At 48.4% G+C, this 18,755-nt stretch overlaps 1 long non-coding RNA gene across 1 annotated transcript; it reads right to left on the reverse strand.

Moving 5' to 3' along the window:
- Nucleotides 1-997: 997 nt before the first annotated feature.
- On the reverse strand, nucleotides 998-16,498 carry LOC149330669 (uncharacterized). Its single transcript, XR_016285509.1, has 2 exons — nucleotides 16,364-16,498; nucleotides 998-5,583 (listed from the first exon to the last, which is right to left on the reverse strand). It is a non-coding gene; the product is annotated as an uncharacterized LOC149330669 (long non-coding RNA).
- Nucleotides 16,499-18,755: the final 2,257 nt, after the last annotated feature.

The following is an 18,755-nucleotide window of genomic DNA, read 5'->3' on the forward strand; positions in this document are numbered from 1 at the left end:
AGAGGAAAACTGCTTGAATTAGTTCGCTGATTAACTAAATATGTGAATAAACTTTTCTAATTTTTATTTTAGGGGGCATGTTGTATTCGCAGAATTGGAGATCGTCCTCCAAACAGTCCAACTGAGAAAAAACAATTGTAATAAAAAAAATTTCACGCACGTTACGAGCCGCGAAAAAGCCACCCTGGTAGGCATCTTCACACCGTAACTCTGCGGCGGTAAGCGCCTCTGGCGTAGTTCGCTCCGCCCTGCGCTTTTCGTCAAACGGCTGACGTGACCTGAAGCCCGGACGGGCGGACTGCGCTATCGCTGCTTGTTTCGCTTCGCTCCGCGGCCTCACGGAATGCCGCGTTGGAACAGAAACGCACTGACACAAAGCGCAGGGCGGAGCGAACTACTTCACCGGCGCTCACAGACGCTGTGTTAGTGTGAAGCTGCCTACCAGGGTGACTTTTTCTCGCTTCGTAACGCGCGCAAAAAATTTTTGCATGAAAATTTTTTTCTTGGCTGGACTGTTTGGATGACGGTCTCCAATTCTGCTAATGCAACATATCCCCTAAAATAAAAATTATAGAATTTAATTAACATATTCAGTTAATTAGCGAACTAATTAAAGTAGTTTGCCTCTTACCTGGCGTCCGCCGTAGCCCTCAGTATAGCCCCAGGGTTAAAATAAATGCAAAGGAATTTACATTTACAAATTTTGGGCCTTCTAAAAAACACCCGGTATTTAAGAGATGCGAGTTTCTTCCTGCCTAATGATGCTATCGAAGGTTTTGTAAGCTTTGTTCGAGGGCTCTGAGCTCAGACAGCGGAGGGTTGGATGGAAGCTTCCAGCATTGCCGAAGCTTCTACAGCAAGCGGCTTATCTAACCAGTATCGCTCAAAGGCAATTGCTTTTTGAAGACTATTTCACTCTTCCATTAGGGAAATACGAAGCCCTTATTGTATATAGCCTTAATAACACGTGCAGTACGGCCGACACAGGACAGCGTAATTACACAAGAGAAAGTTTTATTACCGAAAATGCGCTGTCTAATCAACCCCTCTAATATATTGAAGCGGGGAAAACTCGCACAGTCGCGAATCTGCTTCATTCGGTGGTGTATTACGTTGGGAATATCGCACTTAGAAGTGCGATGTAGTACATATTAGCGAAAGACTTCCCTGCGCCCATTTTGCCGCAGACGAGGCCGCAATGCTTCTCGCTTGCTCTGCAAATTAAAAAAACAACAAAACAAGTAGAATTAATTGTGTGATTACTTCTTTATTGTGACGATGACATTAGATGTGGTTGACTTGAAATGTGTAGTAAAAGAACGAGTTTCAATGCTTGGAAAACTAGTTAAGGACAGGTGATTGCTTGATAGAAGTGTGTGGTGGCTCGTTACAACGAATGGATAGCTTAGAGCAAAACATACAAGTGCACCTATCATTGACGTACATTGTGTGTTATGTGCTTCACTTTTGATGATCTAATGCAGGAATGACTAATAGACTTTCGTGTCGCAGTGGTACACCAATACCAGTCACCGAGCAGCATGTTGTGAACGACACGGAAAATGAAATCTGATGAACAATGATCTCAATGGAAGAGTCGTCCTCGACGAAGGTGCTTTGCAGACCTTGTCGCTTGGCTTCGAGGGTGTTACGGTGTCCGCAGACGCCAACCTGCACCGGTCGCCCCGAGAAGACCTTAAACCGGCACACTATCGTTCACCGTGGAGTTCCGGTCAGTCCGTATCATACGAGCAATACCTATCAAGCTCCTTTTGCAGGCCGGTCCAGCTGTCAACGTCCCATATATCCGAGCTCAGCGTGTTGTCAAGGTGACTCCATTGTCCCACCTTGATTGAGTCCAGGGTACAGTACACTCCAACATTCCGACTCTCCTCCACTTGCCCTGCCTTCGTGTGGTCTACTCCACTCCATTCTCCGAGCTGCAATGTGGATGTGGTCGAGCACCCTGTATCCTTCCAACTTTCGGCCACCTTCACTGTATCTGTGAAGGGCTGGATGTCCATGTCACTCCATTGTTCCATTTTCCATACATCTTGACTCCCATGAGGTTCATCCTCTGGGTGCGGATGTGGTCTTGTAGAGGATTCAGCGTTTATTTTAGTGGGCCGTAGCATGTTCGGATATTCAGATTGCGCAGTTGCTTCAGCAATTTTTGCATTCGGGTGCGCACTTGTCGGCGCTAGCTGCAATGTTTGAGCCTGTTTTTCATTTCTTCCGATTATTGACACCTGCCCGTTCCGCGTAGATGTACTATTCATCCCCTCGGCAACAGCTGGCTCCCGGGGTGATGATGCAGGTGCTCGTAAAAAGGTCGCTGGCACTTCGCTTTCGAACTTCCGCGTGATAGCGTCGCTGTTTACACCTGTCGATGAGCGCCACTTATCTTTCCTCCTGTTCAACACCTGCCATGCTGATTCTTCCGCACCTGAGGTCTCTTTTTCGGAGTCTGTATCATTCCTGGAAAGAACCGTGAATGCATACGATGCTCCGTCCTCTGAAATTCTTTGCGACCATTGTTTGGCACTGGCCGCTGAATTAGTCCTTACGGACTTCCGTTTGGCCTGTGATTGCTTTGAAATTTCTTCTGATTGTTGCAATGTGGGCCAGTTGTCAAAAGACATTTTTTTATTAGCGAGACGTGGTGCGAGAGCTGTTTCGCGTCTTTCCAAATTAGCAACATGAGGCCGATGGCTTTCTGTTCCAGCTAAGGCCTTTGTTTCCAGCTGTGACTCTAGCTCCTTCGGTGGGAACTTTCGTTTCCTCCTGGGCTCAGCGTTTACGTTGCGAGGTAGGAAAGGCTCCTTTTTGTCATGGGTCGCTGCCTTTGGCGCTTTGCGGCCTTGTGCGTTTTGAACGTGCTCCTTTAACGCACATATGTGCTCAATCCCATGATCCACCTTTTCGGGATCCGGCATAGAATGCGTCATTTCATGACGCGTCTGCTCCGTTCGCACCATGTTTTGAACTTCCAGTTTGAGCGCACGTTTTCGTTCAGTTACCCACTTCTCTTTTTTAAGACAGAGTCCTACGGCGTGCATTAGCTTTTCTTTCGATTGTTCCGAAGTAATCAGCAGATCAATCGTTTGTCGTGTGTCTGTTGCCGACGGGATGTTTTCCTTGAGCGATTCGATATCAACTGGAGCTGCGTATACAGGAAGAGTAGGTCTCCCCATCTCGGACTTAGAGTGGTTTGACTCAACGACTGAAGAAAATCTCTCCACGTGTGCCCTCTGCGATACTTCTGGCTGGACCACAGGACAGAACTTTTCCATGTCCGAATTTTCGGACAGTTCTCCTTCAAGCACTGGACAAGATTTCTCAGTCTCTTTCGCTTCACACCAGTCTCGCTCAAGTTCTGCTCGAGATGCTTTTACATCTGACTTCGATGCTTTTGCTTCAAGCACTAGACAAGAGCGCTTCATCTCTGGCTTCTCCAAGGTTTCTGACTCAGCCGCAGGACATATCTCCACGCGTGGATTCTCCGATGGCTCTGCCTGAAATACTGGACAAGCTTGTCCCCCCTCCGAGTTCAATGCTTCCGGCTCAAGCACTTGGCAAGATCCGTCCATCTTTGTCTTCTCCGACAGTTCTGCCTCGGTCGCTGGACAAGATCGCTCCCTCTCAGGCCTCTCCACTACTTCCGGCCCAGCCACTGGGCAAGATATGTTTCCCTTTGGCTTCTCCGATAGTTCTGCCTCAGTTACAAGGCAGCATCGCTCCCTCTCTGGGTTTTCCGGTACTTCAGTCACAACCACCGGGCAAAATGAGTCCATTTTTGGCTTCTCAGATAGTTTTCTCTCAGTCACTGGACAATACTGCTCCCTTTCTGGGTGTTTTACTTCCGGCTTACCCAACTCCTTTTCTGGGTTCTTTCCTTCCGGCTTACCCAGCTGCCTTCCTGGGTTCTTTCCTTCCGGCTTACCCACTGGGCAAGGTCCGTACATCTTTGGCTCCGGAAATAGTTCGGCCTCAATCACTAGACAACACCTCTCCCTTTCTGAGTTATCCGGTACCCCCGAATCAAGTACTGGACGACACTGTTCCTTAGTTTCGTTCCATACTTCCGCTGGTTCCGGCAGCACCTCGAGCAAGTTGTTTAGAGACAACTGCGGTTCCTCTATAAATACTGACAATTCCTCAAACGGGGCCTGACCTGATGCCTTTGTGCAATGTGATGTACCAGCGTCTCCATCGGTTCCGAAGGTTTGCTTGTCATCGTTCAAGTTCTCCCGTTCCTTTAAATGCCAGAGCTGTGACCTTAGGACGCTCGGATGTTGTCCGCTGACGTTCGAGGGTGAGCAGGGGGGCTTTGGATCTGACTGCCCTCCTCTGCTCTGCTCAGAGGGTATTACACAAGGTGCTATAAAAGTCTGCGAGGGTTCTTTAGTTAACTCCTTGTGTTCCCTCAGAGCTTCCTCCTGTGTGCACAGTTCGTCCTGCAGCCTGTGCAAAACTTGTTGCAATTGGGGCCATGCTTGTTGAACCGATGACAACGCTACCTGCAGTTCAGCCCACGTTCCTTCAAATTTTTTCCAAGGTCCTTCAAATGATGACAACACATTTTGAAGTACGCGAGACGCTTCGACAAGGCCCGGCGACAAAGGGCGCAGCAAGCGCTCTCCTGATAAATCACCTTTAGCAACGGCTTTTTCTTTCAGAGTGCGCTCGGGGGGTGTCATTGTTTGGTGCACATTATCAGTAAGCGGAAGAGCCATTCCAAAATGCTCGTTATCAGCGCTTGCACTTCTCATCTTGTACTGGTTTTCAGGACTAAGATTCAGATCTTCAGGACTGGCGACTTCATTTGCAAAAGGGCGGGGCAGCGCTGGACGTGAATCAGCGACCCAGCTCAGTTTCGGCGGAATTGTTCGCAAGGCAACCGGGCGGAAGTGAGTAGGTGGCGCATATTGATTGCTATGGAAAGGTTGGCCCTCCGCTTGGTGACAAGGAACGTTTCTCATGAAGCCAGAAGATTCTCGGTTGCAAGAATGCTCTGATAAAAGTCTGCTGAGCTCTGCTCCGGCCGTCTCATCAATCCTGCCGCTTTGAGGAGACCGCGCTAGATGGGAGTAGCGAGCAGGAATCGGCCAGCTAGACTGCGTTTGCATGGGGTTCGGCCATACAGGAAATGCCGTTGTGCTTGCATGTGCTCCCCCGGGAGAGTCTGGCGGATACATGTATGAGCAACGCCCGGACTGCGCTGCAAGCTCTTGCTCAACGCTCCTTAAAGGCTGTGTGGACTGTCTCATCCCCCCATGTAGAGGCGGTGGAGGTGCTGGTGGAAACTGCTCGGTATGCCAGGGAGGTGGACAGGAACTGTAGGTAAACCAGTTAGTATGGGGCGCTGCTGCTAGGGATCCCAGGTTTTGCAGCCACGGCCTTGGAGGAGGAAGCATTGGTGGCGGCGGGTACGGAGATCCCATGGCCGTCTTTCCGCCGGTGTCGAAGACTCGAGGCTCGATCTCCGTTCTGACCCGAAAATGGTGTCCAGCAGAATGCCGAGCCTCCTCCTATCAGCGATGATAGGCGGGCTTTGCAGGCTCTTGGCAAGTTGTTTGGCACCTGCGGTTGATAGAAGATAAAGAAAGAAGCTGGGTTTCGTCCGTACGTAGTCCACTAAGCATCTGCGAGCCATGAATGTTTGGTTAAGTATATGGTGTGGTATTGTACGTTTTGGTTTGTAGAGTTTAAAGCCCGAAAGTGGCGCGTAAAGCTATGAGAGACTGCGGTGATTAACACTGCCATATTTTTCACGCTGTTCCTTATTAATACCGACTTGATACTGTTAGCAGTAAGCCCGTTGGATTGTGACGCCGCAACGCAAGTCATGAACACGCACTGAGAGACATGCATAAGCAATGGCCAAACCTAGAAGAAGGGAATAAAACTTGAGCTAAAGACGGCAGAGTAGTACCCGGGTTAGAAATACAGCCGTCAGGTTCTAATACTACAGAGTATACGAAGATACGTCACAGCACTGAGGGTAACCCCGTTTCCGATATTCTAAAAGCGGATATAGATATTGTTTACGGTGGTCTAGATGCCTCTAAATAATTAAGGTGTCCAACAGTAATAATTAAGTTAGCTAATCAATATTAGTCAACTAGCATGCTAGTTAGCACGTCTAGGCTGTATTCTGGTGTAATACTACACCATTTGCAATGCTATTCCGAAAAAAAAACGATCTAACTCCAACAGCCTATTAAAAATTTTCGAAAATCTTACGTCAGACACCCTAACGACTGGCAGGCAACGGCGTCATTCGTGGCTGGAGGCCTCTGACGGCTTTGAAATGCGTTCTATTCTTATTCTATTATTTTCCTTTGTAGTTTCTGGAGTTCTAAGTACTTGTACTGACGATTACTGGTTGTCATTTCGTGTTTTCATGCCTTTGACGTCAGACGTTTCGAACAATTGCGAAATTCGCGAAGGCACCTTTCGGGTGGTTTTTGTATCATCATCGTCATCACCCTGACTACGCCCACTGCAGGGCAAAGGCCTCTCCCATGTCTCTCCAATTAATCCTGTCATTTGCCAGAGTCGGCCACCCTATCCCCACACGCTTCTTAATCTCATCCGCCCACCAAACTTTCTGCCGCCCCCTGCTACGCTTGCCTTCTCTTGGAATCCACTCCGTCACCCTCCAGGATCATACCTTCACATTACAAGCCCTGCCCAAGCCTATTTCTTCCTCTTAATTTGGACTGGGATGTCATTAACCCGCGTTTGTTCCCTCACCCACTCCGCCAGCTTCAGGTCCCTTAACGTTACACCTAACATTTTTATTTCCACAGCTCGCTGTGTTGTCGTTAACGTAAGCTGAACCCTTTTCGGTAGCTTCCACTTTTCTACACCACGTGATTACCGGTAAGATAGAGCTATTATATACTTTGCTTTTCAGGGATATTGGTAAACTGTCATGACCTGAGAACCAGCCATATGCGCTCGATCATATTCTTATTCGATAAGCCATCTAACACTTTCGCATAAAACTGACACGGCGGATAGCCGATAAGGGCTGATAACGACTTTGTCTTCCCTATGCGATTCATCGCTGAAATGACGTGCGACTATGGGTGACAAAGGCTAGCTGTGTTGTCAGTTTAGTGCTAAAGCACTCATACGCTCACCAACACCGACCAAGAATCTCGTCTATCCGATCTTGTGCGGACACCTGGCAATAACGACGCCATGTTAAAGGGATACTGAAGCAAAACCTTCAAATTGATGAAAAACACTGAAAATTGGTGTTGGAATGAGATTACACCGAAACCTAGTAGTAACTTCGCTTATTTTTCAGCGGATGGCTTCATTTTCGATGTTTTATGGGCGCGCGCCATGCCCTCCAGGCCTGCACGAGGATTTTTTTTTAATTTTATGTATATATATGCCACTCCTGCTTGGGCGCTCAGCCTGCAGTGTGTTCAAAATAAATAAAATAAATAAGAGCGTGACGCCATGACACCCTCGTCCGACAGGCAACCGGTCGCGTCTCACGCGTTGTCTCACTGCAGTTTGGGTAGACCGAGCGATAAGGCTCCCAACCTCCGACGCAAAACTTGCAAAACCCGCGAGTAGCGATGGCAATCATGTTCCTGCGGGAACAGTGGGCGCGCGGGTGTTATGACGTCTAGTCGCAGCTTCCACAGGCAGCCGCCAGGTGCAACGATACGGCAATAAATCGCGAAAAAAAAGCGCTATCTGCCTTTTTTCGCTAAAATGCTTGTCGCATTTATCAATTCTAACAGGCATGCTCTTGTTTACATGTAAAAGAGCATCTCCAAAAGTTTGGTTCAGTATCCCTTTAAGTTTAAAAGAAGCATGACACATAGATACCCTGAAATTCGGCCCAGCGAACCCAGAATCTGACTCTGCCCAACGCGTTGATGGCGTCCATATTGGGCCCCGGCCATTTCCAAAATTACCAAAATCGATGTCGAAACATAAATGACCATGCCCAACACTATGGGGACCTCGGAATTTAGCCCACGTTATTCCCAAAAATTGGCCATCTCCGAAATTTTCCCTTCGCAAATTTGCACCAAAATCCATACCCAGCCATAATCGAGCGTGCCCAACACGATGGGGACCTCCAAATTTGGCCAGGGTAATTTTCAAAAATTAGCCCTGGCTACCCCCGAAATTTTACCTCGGCCGAATGTACCGAAAAGCCAGTGCTTTCGCACTCTAATCGGTGTATCGAAGTTAAAATCTAACCATTTCCGAAGCCCTCCACTACGGCGTCCCTCATAGCCTGAGTCGCTTTTGGACGTTAAACCCCATAAACCAAACCAAACCTTATTTTTTTCCGCCGCCTCTGTCTGTAGCGTTGCTTTTCCCTCATTGCATTACTGCAAGTGCATTACCCTAATATTACATTATTGCATTATTACAATATTGCATTACGCTCACCTATTTACTACACTATCCTGGAGCAAGCCAGCGCTCTTGCATTTAAAAATGTCATGTTCCCCGGTTTTGATAGCGGCTTCCACTGCTATGAGTTTTTCACAACCCTCGACCAGGATGGTTGGTTGATGGAGGGTTTACGTCCCAGTTTTATGAGTTTTATGTGCGTGTACTAACCGCGCTGCGAGTGCCAGCCAGCCAGCCAGCCAGCCAGCCAGCGTGCGTGCGTGTGCGCGTGTGCGTGTGCGCGCGTGCGCGTGTGCGCGCGTGCGCGTGTGTGCGCGTGCGCGTGTGTGCGCGTGCGCGTGTGTGCGCGTGGGTGCGTGTGTGTGGACATCACCCGTGAAACTCATTGTATTATGCCATCATCAGCCTTCATTCGCACTTTCCTTTTCCTCCTCTTTCCTTTCCCCTGTTTGGAGTAGCAAGCCAGGGCCATGTTACCACCGGCCGACCTCTCCACCTTTCCCTCATTAAAATTCCTTTCTCTCTCTCTCTACGTCCCAAAGCGACTCAAGCTATGAGGGACGCCGTAGTGAGGGCTCCGGAAATTTCGAACACCTGGGTTTCTTTATCCTGCACTAGCATCGCACAGTACACGTGCCTCTAGAATTTCTCCTGCATCGAAATTCGACCGCCGCGGCCGGGATCAAACCCGCTTCTTTCGGGTCAGCAGCCGAGCGCCACAACCACTAAGCCACCGCGGCGGCACTCGACCAGGAGAATTCCCAAAAATTCATGGGGCACTTTATTGACCTAAAGTGCGGAGAGGCGAAAGCCTTAAGCGCGGTGTTGCTGCTTGTGTCACTGATGTGTGGTTAAGATGTTAAGCTTCGCCTGTAAGAGTGGAACACGACAGCGTCTTGCAACGCTGCCAGGGAGTCCACAGAACGCCATCTCCCGTTCGGCTGTACGCCTTGCTCGTCGGGAAATTGCTTTTTGAGGAAAGGAAATGTATCTGTCTCTCATATATCGGTGGACACCTAAACCTCGTCGTAACGGGAAGGGAGGCAGATGGGAGTGAACAAAGAAGTAGTAGTAGTAGAAAACTTTTATTTAGATCTTTTAAGAGATTCGCGGATTCGAAGCCTCCGTCGTCTTTCGTGGCGCCGGCGACTTGAGGCTTCTCTTCAGCAAGGTTGGGCCCCTAGTCCAGGGCTCCACTGAGTCGCGCTGCATCAGTAGCGTGCCGCACTAAGGCCCTTTGGGCCGCGAGCTCGCTGCTGGTGAGCCGGCTCTCCCATTGCTCCGCACTCGGGAATTCGTGTTGGTGGAATGCTTTATTTCGTTCGCACTCCCATGTGATGTGGTATAGTGTGGGTGTGTCGCCGCACCAGGGGCAGTTTGCTCTGTATTGTGTTGGTGACATCTTGTTATAGATGTACAAGTTGGGGAAGGAGTTTGTTTGTAGCCTACGCCAGCCGACTGCTTCCTCCCTCGTGAGGGCTTTGTGTGGTGGTGGGTACTTGAATCTAGTCCCTCTGTATAGTTGTAATGTCTTTGTGTATCCCCCCTCGCATGCTAGTAGCTGAAGCTCCAGAACATCTGACATGCCTGCTCGGTATGTAAGCCCTCGAGCTAGGCTGTCTGCTGTTTCGTTCCCCGCTACGCCTGCGTGGCCTGGGACCCAGATTATGTGTTGTATGGGTGTCTTCTCAGCAGAGGCTGCTGCCCCACTGATTATCCTGAGGGCCATGCCGCTAATTCTGCCCTTCGTATAGTTTTTACAAGAGCTTGTTGAAGTAGGCTGTGAGCTGATCTATGGCTCCATCGCTGAGGTTTCTTATGAGCGAGTTCTTGATTCTGTCCGCCCCCGCTGCTGTGTTTTTTGTTGCCGACCTGATCGCCTCGACGACTTCCTCTCTCGTTATGGGCCGATCCATGGTTGGATTCTCTTCGCCCTGGTACTCTTCTTGGTAGCTTTCGACCTGGTCTCTGCCGTAGCATTTGACCCGGACTTCCTCGAGTATCTGTTCGTCCGTGCCCGTGTACTGGTGCACCAGCCTCTGAATCGATTTGCCGCTTTCTGATTTGTTCTTGCTCGGGTCCATGAGGGACCTGAGGATCTGCCACGTCCTGGCCGTGCTGAGGGTGCCGTTCAGCGCGTTGCTGAATTGCTGCCATCCTTGCCTAGCCAGCTGCGTTGCATACTCCTCCGCTTGTTTAGTTATTTCGGCTATTTCAATCTTTAGCTTCCTATTGAACTTCTGTCTTTTCCAATGCTTGGTGAGCCCGCGTCTCGCCTCCCATAGCTTGAGGAGCCGCTTGTCCACCTCCGGAGTTTGTTCGGTTCTATCCACCTCTTTAGTATAGAGTTCTTGGATCTGTCTGAGTTGCTGGCTCCACTCCTCCGCAGATACAATGTCGCCCTTGATCTGCTTGCAGTGTGCTCTGAAGGCGTCCCAGTCCGTTAGGCGGACCTTGCCTATTTTCCGCTTGATATTGTTTGCGGTTGTGCTGATCCTTATTATGTGGTGGTCGCTTCCAAGGTTCTCGAGCAGGTTCTCCCATTCTGCTTGTCTGGCGCCCCTTACGAAGGTTAAGTCAGGGCACGTGTCTGGACTGACGCTGTTCCCCTGTCTAGTTGGGTGATGTTCGTCGGTTAGCAATTCGCACTCTGCCTGTTCTGCTGCAGCGCAAATGCCACGTCCCTTCTTGTCGTCTTTATTGTAGCCCCACCTCGGGCTCTTGGCGTTGAAAACCCCTGCTATTACTAGGGTGTTGTTCCCCGCTAACTTTTTCGCCTCCGTAAAGAGCCTAATAAAGTCCCCATCTTTCTGTCTGGGCGGGCTGTATAGGTTTATAATATAAGTGCTTTTAGATCGTGCTTTCTTTTTGGGGATTATCTAAGAAATACTATTCACTAGACGCGCCTGTGTTCATTCCAAACCATCATGCTGGCATGACCGAGTTGTTAGCGTGCTCGGACTCCGGATACCCTGGTTCGATTGCCCAACTCGACCAATTTCCTACTCGGTTTTATTCATTTATCTGGTCTGACTAGACAGGTTAATTATCATGCAATTATCATAGAATGCCATAAATCGTGTTCCGATATCATTCGTATGTCATCGATTAAGTATTGATTCAGTACTGATTGGCAGATGCCCATATAGGCACGTAACCGAAACTCGGACACATCTGCCGACACGGCTGCTAACGACAGTATGAGGCATTAAAGGCTTTCGCCTTAATACACTCGGAAGGAAGCAACGATGATTAAGCACATTTATTCAAATGTGGTTCATATCAGCGCTTTTCAACGGCAGAAGAGTCTAGCTTTAAGCGTTGCCGATAGGCGATGTGAAGCAGACATAGCATTGTTAGCTATCTCAGTTAAAAAGGCTCAAACAAACATTCTATGAAGGATTGTCACAAGAGGCAGAGCTAAAGAAAATATTCTACTTCCTAAACTATTTAGAGCTTCACAGATCAGTAGCAATGACCAAAAAGCGCAGCATAGACCTTGAAGGCGCTATGGTGACACGGCGCGCGGAAAGGTGTTCCCGTCGAAAAGGCACTGCGCAGGCGTGGAGTAGTGCCCTAGGGCGCCATTAGACAGCTGCAATACTATCAAAAGCCACACGTATGTTCCCAGAAACGGTGGTCGCCACTGTGCGTTCATTTGCTGGCAAATTCCTTTCGTCTAATTGGGTTCGTCTCAAGGGATAGGTTTATGAGAGCGCCCAAAATACTGTTGCACCTCGAAACTCTGAACTTACACCACGTAGTTTTTAAATCTTAGCATATAGTTCACACTTAGTAAGAATCTTTTGGAAGTGTCATGCGTTTAAAATTACTCTTCTGCTCGACATTTAATATGGCCCAAAAAACTTCGAAACGTCCGAGTGTGAGAAGTGGTTTCGAATGAACAGCTAGAAAGATGGATCCCAGAAGAACGACTAAAAAATAAAAATAGAGCAACTAATGGTGAATTTGATATTCCAACTTTTATTACGAAAGCAATACTAGTTGCACTTTCAGCCCGTCACGTAGCGAGGACGGTAGCTACCATATTAGCATATTGGATTGGATTGGATTGGAATGGATTGTATAACCGATGCAACGCCATAAGCCTTACTACAAGCACCACCACCAGCTACACTACCAGCTGAACCATGGCGTAGCTACGGATATTGCTTTCGCAATTACCGGGCTTAACCAAGCTAAGCCACGGCGAATTTTTTTTTTTTTTTGCACTTAGATTAACTCCCACTGGTGGAAGTGCCAACGCCATGAAAATGCGCAAGAAAGCACCCAGGCAAAGAAATGGGCCCCTTTCCAAAAATCATGTTTGACAAAGATTGCCAGGAGAATACTGAAAACGGCATTGTATAAATCGCTCAAATTTTTGCGCAGATTTTACTGATTCCGGGTAATGGGCGAAGCTATGCCAAGCTTTGAAATCTAGAAGAGTGCGGTGAGGGCAGTAACTTTTGTTCTCATAAAGCTTTGAAAGTTGGGCTATGGTCTTTCTTCCGCCCCTTAGCATTTGGTTTTAGGCCCTATTAGCCTAAGATTAATCGGTTACAGAGTGTATTTGTGTTTAAAAAAGGGTAATTTAGTGCTGCTACAAATATTAGCATTGACATTCGGATTTCTTTTTTTTTTTTGGTGACAGACGATGCAAGGCACGTTGCGCAACTTTTGAACCGCTGTCCCTTGAGTGTGTCTGACAGAAGATCTAGAATGGTCCAGAAAAATAAAGAAACAAGAAATAACAGCTTAGCAAAGCTCGCCGGGCATATCCCGAAACTTTCGACCACGAGGCCAGCGATACATGACGAGGCAACTACAGATAAGCACCTGCGCTATCGGTAGGTAGCGAACGTGTGATGCATTTGTTCTACTCGCGGAAACTGAACGGCGAATGCTAAATTTCGTTCTTGTGCTCTTCGAAAATTTTTTGCTGAATTACTGCTCGATGCAAGACCTTCAGTACGTACAGTCGCGGTCAAAAATACGGGGCCCACGGCTCCGGCCCAAGGAGCGGCTGTCGGGTTGCATCGTGGTGCTGCTATCTCAGTCGGGCGCTTGCTGCGAGGGTGCATCGGGTGACGATAAACTTCGCACTCATTCTCTTCTGGGCACGTCAAACGACTGAAGAACTTGAGTGCGCGATTCAGCTGTTTCGCGGCTGACGTCAATACGAAGGAACGCGCCTCCGTTTTGCCTCACCGTTGCCGCCTCGATACTGCTTCGCTCTCGTATGTACTGCGCGCCCATGAATGGCGAGCCTTGGTGCATGGGAATTAGGGCGCTCAAAAAATAGGGCAGAACAAGGTACTGTCGCGTAAAGACCCCCGTCTGTGAACTCGGTGAAGCCCTCTTTTGCTCCTGGTCGTGTATTAATACATTCTGTTGCAGCCGGAGCATGCTTTGATGTTTTCTAACCTTGAACACACGATTTTAAAGGAACGAACGCCTAGCTTACAGCTGTTAATAAGGGCTAGCCACACACTACTGCTCACATAATTTAAATGTGTATTTTATGCGGGATCACGTGCAGAAAAGCGAGTGTGAAACACTGTTGATAAATTAACACATGGTTTTGCTGCTCTCTCAGCAATCCCCCGCAACTAGCGACGGTGATTCGTTCCAGAAACCATCATCATAGTCAGCCTGACTATGCCCAGTGTACAACAAATGTCCCTTCTATTATTCTCCAATTACGCGGTCTTGTGCCAGCTCCGGCCGCCTTGTATCTATAAACCTCCTGAACTCATCCTCCCAACGAAAATTTTGCCGCCGTGAGAGATATATAGTAGGCTATAAAGCACTCTCCGTAGTAGTAAGTGAAAGTCGTAGGGGTCCTTGACGGAGGACAGCTCTTACATTTCTCAGGACTTATCATACTTTGTCAATAAAAGCCGACGCACGCACTCACTTGAGAGCCTGAACGCACGTGTGCCAACCGCCCAAGCGCCGCGCACTGGAACGCGGCGTACAAGGACGCGAGAAGCGCGTAAATATGGAGAGCGCCTCCTCTACTTCTATAAAGGAGGCGCTGATATGGAATGCGAACTGAACTCGGACACTTAGTAGCCGCACGCGCCGCGCGCTCTGCTGAATTCCCGCCTGCCTTAGCTGGTCTCCACATAAGGAAAACGAGATATTCGAGCAGGCGCCGAAAGACACACAGCTCAGCCATGCTCAGCCGTGAAACAGCTGAATGCCGCACTTGAAATTTATCATTCGTGTGACGTGCCCAGAAGACAGTGCGGGAGAAGCTTTGTCGTCACTCTGTGCACCCTCGCAGCGAGCGCCCGAAAGAGATAGCAGCGCCGCGGTGCGGCTCCGCAGCCGCTCAGCCGCTCCTTGCGCCGGAGCCGTGGACCATGTATTTTTGACCGCGACTGCACAATACGCGTGGGCGTTTTAAGACAATTTGTATAAACGGCAAAAGAGGAGCAACATACAGGAATTAGCAGCGCATTGGTCGAAGAGTGGAAAATCACTCACTTCTTAACAGTTGATTGGTTCATGAGGGTTTAACGTCCCAAAACAACTCAGGCTATGAGGGACGCCGTAGTGAAGGGCTCCGGAAGTTTCGACCACCTGGGGTTCTTTAACGTAGTACTTAAACTGACACCGCAATTACACGGGCCTCTAGAATTTCGCCTCCATCGAAATCACCCCCGCCTCGCCCAGTATCGAACCCGCGTCTTTCATGTCAGCCGCCGAGGCTCATAACCACTGAGCTACTGCGGTGGCGGTTACCAGAAATAAACGAAGAAAATTGCAGCTTAGCGAAGCAGTTATAGCAGTTATCGGCCTGGAAGCCGATAACACGGGTGCTTATCAATGCAGTCGTTCTACTCAAGGAAACTGAAGACCGGAGCGGAAATTTTGCTCTTGTGACCATCGCACATTTCCTGCAGCATTACTTTTTGATAAAAAAAAAGCTGCTGTAGTATGTGCATGCCAGAGTAAAAACATGAGCACGCCAAAGAGACATCCACAAGCGAAACCGGCCACCAGGAGTCATCGAACATAAACACTGACAGCATACGTGCGCATTTTAAGATAATTTGTTTAAGCACAAAAAAAAGGAGCAATACTAAAAAGGAACACACGGCAATACACGTATTAGCCTCGCATTGGTTGACGAACACAAGATCGCTGTTACTTAGGCTTAGCAGTTGAATAGTTATGTGACAGCATAGCGAGAACGAATTTCCAGGAAGTCACATACGACTGTTATTGTATGAGGTTTTATTTTTCACCTCCTGAAGGCAGCAAAAAGAAAATTCCACACAAACGTCTCTGAAAAAACTACGCAACACACACAATTACGAGAAAGAAAGACAGGACAACGCGCTTGTCCTGTCTTTCTTTCTCATGATTGTGTGTGTGCTGCGCTAATTGTTTCAGAAACTATGCACACCAACTCGCCCAGCAACAAGTTTTACTTGAGTAGACAAACATCTGCGCTGTCAGAACACTTCAGCCTTGAGGTTTCTAGTGGATATTGCGCGTGCTAAGTAGATTTAGCGCCTCGAAAGCAATAGACTGTCTCTGAGAATGCTGCAGAAAGATTGTTGAAACGTGTAGCCTTTGAAAAAAAGGTATACACTCACAGGCATTGTTTCTAGGTAGTTTAGCGCCCCCTCGCAACATTTTCGGAAGACGCGAGTTCTAGAGGCGTAAAATTTATCTTCGAGATATTCCTCCATGTATCGAAAAACGAGCCACATTTTGAAAAACCAACGCGCGAGGCTATGTAATTATCACAAAGGCTGTGCTTCAGTATTTGCGTTAGGCCTACTAGCAAAGGATGAGACCATGACCGACGCTGTCAACAAGTATTTGCTTATATTTCTATATAATTCGCCAAAGGGCTGTCTACGACTCCATGGCTCCTTACGAAAGAAACTTCCATTACCGGAAAAAAGCACCTCTGAGTTTGTAAAATCTATTAACGTCGACTTACCGAATGCTTGCGCGGAAGGAACAGGGAACACGACCACACGGACCTGACGCGTCACCTAGGTCAGCGCTGCAATGGCCGCAAGCACAGGCCGAGCATGAAAACTTCGCGAAGCACACCCCCACAGAGCTAAGAGCCGTCTGCTGTTGTCTGCGCCAGACAGACACATGAACTGATGGCAATGGTGATAAAGGAGTATCGGAATGCACTGGGCAGCAGTCGTGGCGAATGCTGCCATCTATTTGGAATCGCTATCTGATGGTGCCTTCCTTGCTTGGCGAACGGAGAGGGGGGGGGGGGGGGGGGGGGGGGGGGCTAATAGCGCTATCAGCGCTATCAGAGCTGTGTTGTGTCCGCTTGTTGTCTTTCCTCTGCTCTCTTCTTAGGACCTGAGGAGTTGCGCTGATTCACATCCATCATGCAAAACCCTCTCTCCCAACAGTTCGTGCTTTCAAGCGCTAAAAAAAAGCATGGCGGAAGTATTTCAAACTGGCCGAAATGATATGCGTACTGATACTAAAACCACCGCGAAGACTGAAGAACATATCAGCTAGGAAGAATTTTTAACGTGATAGCTTTACGGGCCTCATATCGCGGAAAAGCCAGCGTCGTCGTTAGCGTCGTTGGCCAGGAGCGAAAAATCAGAAAAATAACGTTGTTGGCAAATAGGCCATCTGGGTCACGCGACCATCTGACTTCATAACAATCTGCCTATCGGATTGCGAGCAAACCATAGAGTAATATAGAAGTAAAGAGCGGACACTCCCGTAGGCCCCAGCGGCCGACTTTTGTTCACAGCGCACCTAGCGGACCCGGGGAAACACACTGGCCTCAGAGATGATAGGCCTAAACAGGACTCTTGGAGGCTCTACTTTCATTGCGTCTTGTGCGTTCTCCACTCTCGCGGAGGAGGCGGTGTCACATTGCCCAGCTGAGCAGCCGGCCACCAGCGTGACGATTACGGAGCACGCAACGATTATCCAGGTTTCGACGTGCAACGCTCGTCAAAAGCGTTTGGCTTTGATCGCTTGCCTGGGCGCCGTGGCGAACACGTCATCCACAAGCCGCAAAGGCGTTATGCCACGCATCGCGTGCGCTTGGCAAGCGGCAGTGAACCTACCACGTGCATTCTGTTAGGGTGACAATGAGCACATCAGTCACTCCGCAGAAGGAAGCCAAGACATGCCAAGACCATACTCTTTTTCTTTTATTTTATTTGCACGTTCAGTGCCATCTGGCGGAAACGGGGAAGCGCCGAACTCGGCCGCGAAAGGGCCCGAGTGTCCGCTCTTTACTTTTATGTTACTCTATGAGCACACTGCCCACCGTACCAGGTGGCAGTCAAATTCGTGATTGGCCGCCAGGGGTTGCTAAGGGCGAGCAACCTGAGTCTCGGATCCATAGGCCACACTAGATGGCAGCACCTCCCAGCGCAGGGCAATGGCGCATTATTTAGACGCTGCACCAGGAGTGGTATGAGGACTCCCAGGGATCTATAGATTTAAGGTAAATAATGATCAATTCCATATATATATACAGGGTGTTTCACCTAAGACTTTCTGCAATTTTTAAAAATAAGCTATTTGAATTAGATGCGCGCTTTTTCTGGCATAGCATTGTCAGTGGTGTAGTACATCATAATTCAACTAAGACGTGCTAACTAGCAGGCTTGTTAACCAATATTTAATAGTTAACTTTTAAACTATTACCGTTGGGCCCCTTAATTATTGAGAGGCATGCAGCCCACCGTAAGTAATGTCCATATCCGTTTTTAGAATTTCGAGAACGCGATTATCCTCGGCGCTGTGGCCCAACAAATTTCGCCTACATCGCGCCAAAATACATGCGGTTTGAGAAGCTTGCAGGCAAAGCAACCTCTCCAGTGAACCTAACTCGTCGAAACAGCCAAAATCTGTTGGGCCACAGCGCCGAGGATAATCGCGTTCTCGAAATTCTAAAAACGGATATGGACATTATTTACGGTGGGCTGCATGCCTCTCAATAATTAAGGAGCCCAACGGTAATAGTTTAAAAGTTAACTATTAAATATTGGCTAACAAGCCTGCTAGTTAGCACGTCTTAGTTGAATTATGATGTACTACACCACTGACAATGCTATGCCAGAAAAAGCGCGCATCTAATTCAAATAGCTTATTTTTAAAAATTGCAGAAAGTCTTACGTGAAACACCCTGTATATGGTCACTAAGGCAATCGCGTTATACCCTTAAGGCGGAGCTTAAGTGTTCCCTTCAGTTTTTTTTTTTTACTTTTAAATAGAAATGCTTCTGTTAAAATGATGCCTTGATGTTTTCATCGCTCCGTGCTATTTCCTATGCGCAACTTCCTTCTCTTGTCTGCGCGACTAAAGTGGTACTGAATAAATCAGTGTCGCTG

The sequence above is a fragment of the Amblyomma mixtum genome, chromosome 9, assembly GCF_055824585.1.
Source record: "Amblyomma mixtum isolate Tamu chromosome 9, ASM5582458v1, whole genome shotgun sequence".
NCBI classification, from domain to species: Eukaryota; Metazoa; Arthropoda; class Arachnida; order Ixodida; family Ixodidae; genus Amblyomma; species Amblyomma mixtum.